Here is a 10,115-nt window from a genome sequence, read left to right on the forward strand (position 1 = left end):
TTTCAAACATTTTTTATATTCATTATATCTACTAGACCCCTATTCGGACATATTTCTGTAACTTACAGGTCTAAAATGTAAAAAAAAAAATTTCATGAAAAACAGTGTAACGCTTTTGGTACAGAAATCTAGACATCAGTGTAACGCCCAGGAGGTTAAGGGTAACTGTGCTTCAAATAACACCCCTACCATATGCTTGACCCTGGTCCCAGAAATAAAAATGCCTATATTACTTCATATCTTTGATGTTCAGGGCCTACAGTGAAGTGGGCTATGCATGAAGCTCAATTGTGGTCATACAGCTCAATGTATGTGCTGGGCAATATGGGGAACCATTAAATCGCACAATAGCCATTCCCTTTTTTTTAAACCAGAATATGTCAGAAGATGGCCATTGTTATCAATTATAGCTTCCTGTTTTGTACCTAGGTCCAGATTTCTCACAAGGCCACCTAGGCCATGACCTAGGGTGCTATCACCATTAGGGATTAGTATTGCAACATCTCAATGGGGAGCTGCAATCTACTGCTACTGGCCTGTCAAATCTCTAGTGACAGGAGGCACAAAGTGAAAGTGATTATACAAAGGTCACATTCAATGCAGAGATCGGTGCAGGGTGACATTTGGAATAAAGGTATCTTCCTTCCCTTTCTTTTCCATTCTCCCTCCCTATTCTTCCTTCTCCTGCCTCCATTTCTCTGTCCCTCTTTTCTCCCTCTCCTCTTCTCTCCTCTCCCATTCTCTGTCTCCCTCTTTCTTTTACCTCACTCTCTCCCTCTATCACTCACTCCCCTTCCCCCTCTCTATCCTTCTATCCTTCGTCCCCTTTATCTTTTTCTCACATTTATCTCTATTTCTCCCTCTTACGCTCTCTCTCCCTCTTTCGTTCTCCCCTCTTACTCCATCTACTCTTGTTCACTCCCCTCTCTCTCCTTCCCCGTCTTCCTCTCTTTGGCCCTGATTCATTAAAGCTCTCCAAGGCTGGGAATAATGCACTTTCACCAGTGAAGCTGGGTGATCCAACAAACCTGGGATGGATTCAAAGCATTTACTAGCAAATAGCAAATGACATTGCAGAAATCCATTCCAGATTTGCTGGATCACCCAGCTTCACTGGTGAAAGTGTATTATCCCCAGCCTTGGAGAGCTTTAATGAATCAGGGCCTTTCTCTCTGCTCTGTTCTTTTCTCCTCCCCTTTGCTCTTTTTAGTCTATGTGGAAGAGTTCCCATTGCTTATTTTGTGTGTGTCAAAGTTGTTATTTACTGAGCAGAGGGGCAGCACAAGTTAGTTGGCCTAGGGGAGCAAAAAGTACAAATGTGGCCCTGCTTGTAACCTGGGATGTATTAGAACTCTTTAGTGCAATTAATAGGGAAAGTGGGAGAAGGCAGTAGATCCCACTGTTAAAAAACAATATTTATCTTGACAAAGAAGAAAATAACCTTAAAAATACAGGTTTAGGGTATTGCTCATCCATGTCCCATTGCCTACAGAATACATAGTACCTGCTCAATGTCTTTTTACTGAACTGCATTGTGTTTATTATGTGGTGGACCTCATTTGTATGCATTAGTTGTAGGATTTTTTAGGGTCTTATAGCAGAAGAATCTTGAAGAGGTTTTTTAGAATAGAAAAGTAGACAGGCCTCAGGGTAGAGGAAACACCTTGAAAGGGTCCTACCAAAAAAAAAAAACTCATAGCAGAGGCAAAGAGCCTTAAAGATGTTTATGAGCGGTCTTCCCAAAAAATAGGACTTTAACCATTCCAGTTTCTTTTTTTAATATTTTTTTCTTTTTGGGGGTGGTAGAGGAGAAAGCAAAGGGAGTGATGGTTTGGAATAAGGTGAAGGAGGCTAAGACAAGCACTGTGATTGCACCAGTAATTAGTAACCAGAATCAATTAGTAATCAGCACTGCCACAAGGTAGAGGACTGAGATCATGCACTTTATTAAGAAAATATATGTTGCATCATAGAGGAAGACATATCTAAAGTTAAATAATGTAATCCATCAGGGGTTGTAAAAGTCAAAGGAGACCTAAACCTGATTTATTTTGATAAAAGTCATAGCATGACATTGGCAGATGCCCCTTTCAGTCACCACCCTTCCCAGCTTTCACCCAGTTTTACCCCTTGCCCTCTGATGCATGTTCTACAAACTGGCCACATGCTTATCTTGGACACCCAGAAGTCGATTGGGTATTTTCTTTAGGTTAAAGACATCAATATGTAAATTAAGAGAAAAACAGTAAAATTGTAAGAAGAAATGCATAAAAGGAGTACCATGATTTTATCCTCAAAATAGTTTTATTCAATAAACAAGTTCTATGAATTAGAATGGGACTTTCAATGGGCCTTGGCAAAATAAGCTTGATTACACATATATATGGGTATTTTGTTCCACAATGATTAAACATCAGTAATAAATCTGGTACCTAATAAACAGGAAAAAACTGTATTTTTTAGTTTGTGAAGGCAATTGTAGGTCCCATTGTGGTTCACTTAAAGCAAAAGTAAACTCACTCACCTTTACCAATGCAGACCCATTAATCCATCCACATATTTCCTAGATCATGTTCCGTGTCACTCTGTTATCCTAATTCGTCCCAGTGCTGAAGAAGCGGCAAACCCCATTATTTTGATAGCACTACGCTGGTGCAATATTTGGGGACCTAGATGGGAAAAAAAGAGTGCCCATTTCACGACACATGCATATTCCGGGAGGCTCTGCGGCCCCATTCAGTCCCATTGATTGGCCAATCTTTTTTTTTTTAATTTAATTTTAACCTTATATAAAAGGATTGTTACTCTTTTATGTATAGTAAAAAATGTTGTTTCACTTTAACATACAGTTTATCAAGAATATTATTGAAATCACCATATTAAAGAATTACAAGCTATCTGTAATATATTCGTTTTTGGGTTTAGACCACAACACCATAAAGAAGAACATGTTTGTACATCTCGTTAAGTCATTTAGAAATTTTAATGATAAAAACATTAGGTACAACTTTTTTTATAACTTTTTTTAAGTCTGCATTCCTCAGGCTGTATATAATTGGATTTAACATTGGGGTCACTACAGTGTATAACAATGACAGGAATTTAGTTATATTCCATAACTGTTTTCCCCTAGGTACCAAATAGACAGAAACTAGGGTACAAAAAAAGATGAAAACAACAATCAGATGGGAGCTGCATGTTGAGAAAACTTTCTTTCGACCTGTAATAGATGGGATTTGGAAAATAGTAATTATGATATAAACATATGATACAATGATAAGAAGCCACAAGGTAGAGGACTGAGATCATGCACTTTATTAAGAAAATATATGTTGCATCATAGAGGAAGACATATCTAAAGTTAAATAATGTAATCCATCAGGGGTTGTAAAAGTCAAAGGAGACCTAAACCTGATTTATTTTGATAAAAGTCATAGCATGACATTGGCAGATGCCCCTTTCAGTCACCACCCTTCCCAGCTTTCACCCAGTTTTACCCCTTGCCCTCTGATGCATGTTCTACAAACTGGCCACATGCTTATCTTGGACACCCAGAAGTCGATTGGGTATTTTCTTTAGGTTAAAGACATCAATATGTAAATTAAGAGAAAAACAGTAAAATTGTAAGAAGAAATGCATAAAAGGAGTACCATGATTTTATCCTCAAAATAGTTTTATTCAATAAACAAGTTCTATGAATTAGAATGGGACTTTCAATGGGCCTTGGCAAAATAAGCTTGATTACACATATATATGGGTATTTTGTTCCACAATGATTAAACATCAGTAATAAATCTGGTACCTAATAAACAGGAAAAAACTGTATTTTTTAGTTTGTGAAGGCAATTGTAGGTCCCATTGTGGTTCACTTAAAGCAAAAGTAAACTCACTCACCTTTACCAATGCAGACCCATTAATCCATCCACATATTTCCTAGATCATGTTCCGTGTCACTCTGTTATCCTAATTCGTCCCAGTGCTGAAGAAGCGGCAAACCCCATTATTTTGATAGCACTACGCTGGTGCAATATTTGGGGACTTAGATGGGAAAAAAAGAGTGCCCATTTCACGACACATGCATATTCCGGGAGGCTCTGCGGCCCCATTCAGTCCCATTGATTGGCCAATCTTTTTTTTTTTAATTTAATTTTAACCTTATATAAAAGGATTGTTACTCTTTTATGTATAGTAAAAAATGTTGTTTCACTTTAACATACAGTTTATCAAGAATATTATTGAAATCACCATATTAAAGAATTACTAGCTATCTGTAATATATTCGTTTTTGGGTTTAGACCACAACACCATAAAGAAGAACATGTTTGTACATCTCGTTAAGTCATTTAGAAATTTTAATGATAAAAACATTAGGTACAACTTTTTTTATAACTTTTTTTAAGTCTGCATTCCTCAGGCTGTATATAATTGGATTTAACATTGGGGTCACTACAGTGTATAACAATGACAGGAATTTAGTTATATTCCATAACTGTTTTCCCCTAGGTACCAAATAGACAGAAACTAGGGTACAAAAAAAGATGAAAACAACAATCAGATGGGAGCTGCATGTTGAGAAAACTTTCTTTCGACCTGTAATAGATGGGATTTGGAAAATAGTAATTATGATATAAACATATGATACAATGATAAGAATAAAAGGAATTACAGCAAAAAGTGTGGCGCATATTGTTCGTTCTATTTGTACAATGGTGGTATCGGAGCAGGAAAGCTCAAGGATTGGGTCAAGATCACAGAAAAAGTTATCAATTATATTAGGACCACAGAAATCGAATCTTGATATGGGCAAAGTATAACTCAATACTGCCAAACACGTTAAACTCCAAGTTGTGATAATTGTTATCCAGCAAAATTTGTGGCTCATTAACATAGGATAATGCAACGGCTTACAGATGGCCAAATACCGGTCGTAGGACATCACTGTGAGAAGAAGACATTCTGATGTTTCTGAGATGGCAAAGAAGTAAAACTGAGTGATGCAACCAGACACTGAAATGACGGTAATACTTTCTTCCAAGATAGCATGGAGTGTGTTAGGTAGAATATCGGTTACTAATAATATATCAGCTACAGCGAGCTGGGAGAGGAAGAAGTACATGGGAGAATGGAGAGATTTGCTGTAGTACACCAGTGTGATGATCAGAAGGTTTCCACATATTGTCACACAATAAGACAGAAGGAATAGGAAGAAGACCAAAAATGTTATAGTGTGAGGAAGCTGAAACCCAATGAGGTAGATCACAGATTGTGAGCTTGTATTTTTCTCATCCATAAGGCAAGAACTATGAATACTATTTTTCATTTTTAGGCAATGGTAAAAACAAACAAAACTACATTTTAAAAAAAAGGAGGTGAGTAGAGATAGAGACAGATCTATTAGGTATCATGTAGATAAAAAGTAAGTTACTTTAAAGATGGAGACAACAGTAAGATGGGAGCTACAGGTTCAGGAAACTTTCCACATATGTCTTCCAGCAATAGATAGGATTTCAAAAAAGGTGAATATTATACAAATATAGAATACAACAAAAAATGGGAGGACGCCAACAACTACAGATAATGTTACTAATAGCTGAACAATGTTGGTATTGGACTGGAAAAGTTGAAGGACCGAATGAAGATCACAGAAAAAAATACCAATAACATTGAAACCACAAAATTGTAATTTTAATATTTGTAAAGTATATACTGCGAGAAAACTCAAACACCAACTTGTGATATCTATTATGAAGCAAAACTAATGGTTCATCAATAGAGTATAATGCAACGATCTACAGATGGCCAATTACCCCTCATAAGACATCAATGTCAGAAGAAGACTCTCTAAAATTTCTAACACCCAAGAAAGACAGCTGAGTGATGCAACTAAACAATTTATATTAAGGGGGTATTTTTTTAACAAAACAGCATGGAGCATGTTAGGATGAATCTCAGTTCATCTGAAAGAGAGTGCTAGGAAAGAAGGGGTACATTAGATAATGGAAAGATTTGTTGTAGGACATAAATGTAATGACCAGGAGATTTCCACATTGTGTGAAACAATACAACAGGAGAATGAACATAAAATATGTTACATTTTGTGGATTCTGAAATTGTAATTATGTTCAAATATTTCTCATCTATAACCTAACCTGGGCAGCAGAGTGGCTTAGAGGTTAGCACTCATTCCTGCCTTTCCATCGCTAGGTACCAGGTTCGAACCTCCACCAGGGCACTGTAGTTTAATCCAGTGTTATCCCACATTCCAAAAACATACGGTGAGGTTAATTGGCTTCACCCTAAGTTGGCCTTGGACTGTTAATGACATATGACTATAGTAGGGGCATTAGAATGTGAGCCCCTTTGAGGAACAGTTAGTGACATGACTATGGACTTGGCTGTATAATAAGTTGGCACTATATAAATACTAGTTATTATTAGGCATGGAAATAAAAAAACATAAGAAAATGCTTTTGTTTTTTTTTTTAATAAACAAATATTTCAATAAAGCAAAAAAAAAGCTACAAAATAAAAGAAAAAAGGAAAAAGGAAAGGACATCTGGAAAACATTTTTTTTACTTATTCTACATAAGTAACAGGAACTGCAAGACTAAGTTGAGATTGGTGATTTTAAACACTAGCCAACTAGTCCTTAACTGCCTCAAAGTCCCGGTAATTATTAACTTATTTTGATATAGCATCAACATTTTACACAGTCCAAAAATATATCACTAACTATTCTTCAAAGGAGCTCACACTTTAACATTCCCACCGCGGTCATATGTCAATAACACTTTGGCCAATTTTGGGGGAAGTCAGCAAACTTAACTGCATGTTTTTGCAATGTAGGAGGAAACTCCATGCAGATTTCCTTACTGATTTCTTTTAATCTGAGAAAATAAGTGATAGATTTCATTGAATAAAATTTTGTATATTGCTTACACAGAAACAATAAATTATTAAAGAAATAAACAAAGCAAGTAAAATAATCATTGGTGGCAAAAAAAGGTAAAAGTTTTGTTCTTTGCCAAAATCTACAAAGAAAAAAAGTGCATACTTGAAAAAGAAATATTGTCTTAATATATTATATTTCATAGTTACATAAGTACATCAAGTTTAACCATGAACATAAACATATCCCAAATTAAACCTTATAGCCACCGTTGATCCAGAGGAAAAAAAACAAAACACTTATTTAAAAAAAATATATTATTTTGTAATTTTGCAACTTAGCTCTACAAAAATTGAAACTATCTTTATCAATACAAAGCTAATAAAATGTTAATTAAATGTAGCAAATATAACAATAAACATTCACCTTATCTAGAATCTTTTGTTCAGTTAATTTTGAATTATTTCATTAAACAGATTTCCTTGGCTTTTATAAGAAAACAGAATAAATGAGACTGAGCTACTGGGAGTATGAATGTGTACTCATATTTTCTTGGGAACTATTATCGCTAGATTAGGATGCATACTTGGGGAAATTAATTTTAGAATTTTTTTTCCAGTGGATGACTTGATTGTGTATTACAAGTAAATCTAACCAACAGTACAATGAGAATCAAATGTTCTGACTTCTTTTCACATACGGTACCAAAAAAAGATTGTTGGGGTTCACCTTTATCTTTGTAGGTTAGTCAAAAAAAGAGTGCCAGCCCCAGTTATATACAATACAAATGATAGAAAACAGAAAAAGAGGGACTTTTTAGGCATATAAGCACAATTTTACTGGTTATAAGTAAAATCAATACAAAGCTAATAACTGGTAAATAAATAAGTAGACCCAGGTAGTCCCCGCGTTAAGGACATCCAACATACGGACACCTCCTTGATACGAACAGAGCTTCCCTGCTCGCTGTGTGCAGGACGGAGGCTTGATGGGGGAAGGGGCGGTTAACATGACTTGCAGAAGAAATCTTTTGCTAAACACAGCTGAGGTTGTGAGTGATCTTAGGGGGATGAGCTTTTTCTGCAGCCTCTTGTAACTCTTTAATGACCAAGACAAACTCCGCAGTTGTTTCTTTTTGCATATCAAAGCACAGCTTGCTCCAAAAGTTAATGAATGTTTAGGCTCCATAAAGTTTTTGTTTTGTTTTTTATTGACTTACAGTGAGGATTTTATACAGTAACTGACACCACGCTGCCTAATAATGTTGAGACAAACATCTGTCCTAATTGTATTTATTAAAATAATGTTCCTGTTCCGATTTACATACAAATTCAATTTAGGAATAATCCTACAGTTCCTATCCCATATGTAACCCGGGGACTACCTGTATAGAATGTGGCCCTTTTAGCACTATGCATAAGTTACCACATATGGGGGTTTCACTAAAACCTGCGGGTAATACAGATATTCAATAAATAATCACAGCCATCTAAGGACCAGGCGAATTTCGTCCACAATGGGGTTCTTCGGGGGTGTGTAGCGACAGATGATATTAACTAAATTGCAAAGTAACATTTAATCAGCATCTCTTAGTACAGGCTGATCATTATTACAGTAGAACCCCGGTAATCTTGAACCCAAATACCGGAAAACTCAGATAACTGGCACCCAACAGCTCCCTTTTCCTGATTGCTCCTGCAGCCCTAGCAGAGCTGTGGCATGCATTCTGCATCCAAAAACACTTACCTCAGCTCTGCTAGGACTGCAGGAGCAATCAGGAGGGCAGTGCAGAGCTCCGCCGATTCCATTGCTCTGTGATTGGCTAAGAAAATGGAAACTTTCCCTTTCCTCAAATATTTAGCCATTCAGCACTAGAGGTGAATGGGAACAAGTCCCCCCATTCAAGTCTAGTAACCTCAGTTAACCGAAAACATCATTTTTCCGGAATCAGCCATTTCCCGTGGGTGCCGGATAACCGAGGTTCTACTGTATTAACCTTATAAAGCACTAACATAATACTATGTATTGTACAGTGCTGTGTATTATGTTAGTAGGGGTTGGAAATGACACAGATAGAGAAGTGTATTTAGAGTAATTTTATACATATAGTTTATAGTTTGAGTCCTTGTGAATATATATCTGTGTGACTAGTGATCTATATATTATTTATGCTAGATTTTAGGTAGGTACATATATTATTATTATTATTATTAATAAACAGGATTTATATAGCTCCAACATATTACGCAGCGCTGTACATTAAATAGGGGTTGCAAATGACAGACTAATACAGACAGTGATACAGGAGGAGAGGACCCTGCCCCGAAGAGTATACATTTATTTTTAAATTTTAAAACTTACACATCTGGACAATCTTGGTTGACGCGTGTGTTTGGGAGTATTCAAAATTTATGAAAGTCCTAAATGGAATGTAAAGAATGATGAACTCATCTCTACAAAAAGTATGATTGTAAGAAAGAATAGGGGAAGAAGAGAGGGGAAGAGGGGGAGGGGGGTTGTTAATTTGTTTTTAAGGAAATGTATTAACTGAAAAAGCTCACCCGGGATGTGGAGTAATATGAAGTAAAAGTGACAGGTAGCTGGAATAATACAAGATTTTGCTGGCAGGTGGTTAAGCTCAAACAAACTCCTTCAATGTGTTGCTGCTCCTTGTCTCGGCAGCAGTTGTTCCTAAATACCGTGTGTTGTCCGCATCCCTCAAGTGAAACTACGCATGCCAGAAACTTGATACTCAATAGTTCTTGAAACTCAATAGTTCTTATCCTCTTACAGCCCCTCCCATTTTCGTGCAGACCTTCTACTTACCCCTGAAGAAGTCCGTTGTGGCGAAACGTGTCGAGTCCTTAGGCGGCTGTAATTATTTATTGGACATCTGTATTATGAAAAGGTTTTTCTGAAACCCCTTTTTGGTGCAAAAGTAACTTATGTATAGTGCCTAAAGGGCCAAATTCTATACTTATTGATTTACCAGGTATTACCTTTGTATTGATTTTACTTAGAGATTTTGTATTGATTTTTTCTTGTGAAAGAGAATAGGGGCAGCCTGTCAGCAGTCAGCCACTACCAAAATAAAATAAAAAAAGTGGTAGTGGCTGACTGCTGACAGGCTGCCCCTATTCTCTTTCACAAATTATAACAATTGAATTCATCTTAACCTTATCTTATTCTCCACAAAACAAGTGGATTCAGATTTTTGTCATCAACT

Source organism: Pyxicephalus adspersus, chromosome 2, assembly GCF_032062135.1.
Source record: "Pyxicephalus adspersus chromosome 2, UCB_Pads_2.0, whole genome shotgun sequence".
NCBI classification, from domain to species: Eukaryota; Metazoa; Chordata; class Amphibia; order Anura; family Pyxicephalidae; genus Pyxicephalus; species Pyxicephalus adspersus.